General features: G+C 37.2%; 1 pseudogene; it reads right to left on the minus strand.

Moving 5' to 3' along the window:
• Positions 1-953: 953 nt before the first annotated feature.
• LOC116629093 lies at positions 954-1,889 on the minus strand (annotated as a pseudogene).
• Between the last annotated feature and the right edge of the window lie 891 nt (positions 1,890-2,780).

The following is a 2,780-nucleotide window of genomic DNA, read 5'->3' on the forward strand; positions in this document are numbered from 1 at the left end:
TTTTTAACTTGCAGTTGGCCAAGCTCATTAAATGAGTTTTATTCTAATCTTTGAAAAAGAACATGTATTGGTATTATATCTTTCTTAAGTGTTTGGTAACATTTATCAGAGACTCTCTCTTGGCACAGATTTTCTCATTCAGTTTTAAATTATAGATCTAGCGTCTCCCATAGTTAAATAACAGTTCAGATTTTCTGTAAATTTTGTGTCATTTTTGATAAATTATGAAATTACCATGAACTTAATATATATTCATTTGAAGTTAATTAAGTTATAAAATTGCTTATAATTTCCTCATTATTTTCCTAATGACCATAGGATCTGTAGTGAAGACTTTTCTAAGCCCAATGCTGAGTGTTTGTATCTTCTCTCTTTTTCTTGTCCTTCAACTTCACTAGAGGTTTGTAGATTTTATGTTTAGTAGTTGATTTTTGTTTTTTTTTTCCTAATAAGCTACTTTTGACTTTGTGGGTCCTATAAAAATATAATATTTTATGTATATATTGTATATATATTCTATTTTATCTCTGCTCTCTTATTTATTTTTTTACTTTGTTTCAGTCTATTTTGTTCTTCATTTTCTAATTTTGAGATGTATGCTTGACTCACTTTTTCCTCTTTCTTAACATATATGCATGTGTGTTATGTGTTTTCAGAAGAAACACATGTTCAAAAGAACACATTTTAGTTCATCTTCCTTTTTTTAAATATTTCAGATATTTTTTTATTTCTTCAAATTTATCAGGAGTGACTGAAATAAACAATATAATAGAGTCCCATCATCATGGAAATAGCTTTAAGAGACAACTGGTCAGATGAATATTATTGCTTCCCATTTCCAATCAGTAAATAGTTGCCATTTATAAATAGACAGTTGGCCAGGAATGCCCAAGATATGTTATATAATACAATACGACTGTTCACGGGGTGGGAGTGGGGGACTAGGATATAACTTATGTGAACTTCTTGATTTCATCATACAAGATAAGCACAAAGGCACCACTCATGCCCCTGAGAACACTGGACCATGAACTTTTGAAAAAAGCTTTGGCTGCTTCATCATGAGCAATCTTCCTCCAGCAGTCAAACTTGTCAGTTCCTTTGTGCCCTGACTGCATCATCATTTGGCGATGAACAGTGTCAAATGGATAGGAAGTGAACCCAGCAACCGCTGTGACAGTTTGTACGCTCATCCGGCTGATAAAGATGTGCATACTCTTGAGATCTGGAAGAATTCCCTTTGCAGTGTTCTAGATACCAAAGTAGGCACCTTGGCAGATAATGCCCTGCACAGACACATTAAGGCCTTGCTACAGGCCCTTAATCCCATCAGATTTATAGATCTCAACCAAGGAGTCACTTCAGAATCCCTTTCAGCCCCAGCTTTGCCCACATCAGCTGTTAGACAGGTATGGGCAAAATTAAGAGGATACACAAAACACAAGGATGTGGCCCCAGCGGCACCACCTGATGTCAGATTCCCTGAGAAGTAGCGTCAAAACTGGGTCCTCTTGTCCACACCCAGAAAGATCTGCTTGATTTATCTTTGAAGGCAAAGTTGAGAGCTTGGGTGGGGAAGTATCTGATGACATTGTCCAGGTTACCACACTAAGAGGACAGGGCTTCCTGCTCCTTGGGGATGCGAACCATGCTGTCTGTAATGCCCTTGTATTGCTTATCTGTGGTGATTTCCTTGTGGGCATGCGGCACCTGTAGCAGCAGCCTGACCCACTGGAAGGGTGCTACCACAGTCTCGGAGATGGCCAGGCCACTCTACCTGCTAGGAAGTCCTTGGCGAAGGACACACTGGCATCTGTCCTATTGGAAGGAAAGAGGAGGTGGGCAACTGGGGGACTCTGATAGGAACCAGCTGGGACTCCAGGACTCATCTTCTAATATTGATATCTAGTATTTTCATTTTCAATAACATCACAATATGTTTTAAATTTTCCATTATGATTTCCAAACATTTGGATGTTTTTAGTTATTTTTTGTTATTGATTCCTAGTAAAAATTTATTATGGTCAGAAAAAATAAAATTTTCAATTCTTTGAAGTATTTTGAGGCTTGATTTATAGGCCAGTACACAGTCAATTTTTGTTTTGTTGTGTTTTTAAAGTTTTTATTTATTTATTTTAGAGAGAGTGCATGAACGGGTGGAGGGGCAGAGGGGGAGGGAGAGGGAGAGAGAATCTCAAGCAGACTCTACGCAGAGCCCAGGAGCCCAACGCCCTGCCCTCCCACAACCCTGAGATCATGACCCCAGCAGAAACCAAGAATCCCACCCTTAACTGACTGAGCCACCCAGGTGCCCCCCCAGTCAGTTTTTTTAAAAAAGGTTTCATGTGTGCTTGCCCAGCACATACATTCTGCAGTTGTTTCATTATCATGGTTGTTCAAATATTCTGCTTTTCCCCAGTTCTTCTGTTATGTGCCTAGAGAGAAATATTAAAAGCTTCCACTATCATCATAGATTTTCCATTTGTCCTTGTACTTATGTCAATATTTGCTTTTTAATATTCAAGGCCAGTTATTAGATTTAAGAAATTAAAATGTTTATGTGGTCCTGGTGAATTAAACTCTTATCATTATGAAGTGATCCTCTTGATTTCTAATAATGCCTTTGCCTTAATTCTGATGTCTACTGATATTAATATATCTATGCCAGCAGTCTGTTGCTCTTTGTATAATAATTTTTTTTCTAGCATTTAACTTACAAATCTATATCCTGTATGTTTAAATCATTAATGTTTAAATATTTTTCTATAAACAATAGGGAT

The sequence above is a fragment of the Phoca vitulina genome, unplaced genomic scaffold (assembly GCF_004348235.1).
Source record: "Phoca vitulina isolate PV1807 unplaced genomic scaffold, GSC_HSeal_1.0 scaffold3, whole genome shotgun sequence".
Lineage (NCBI taxonomy): Eukaryota > Metazoa > Chordata > Mammalia > Carnivora > Phocidae > Phoca > Phoca vitulina.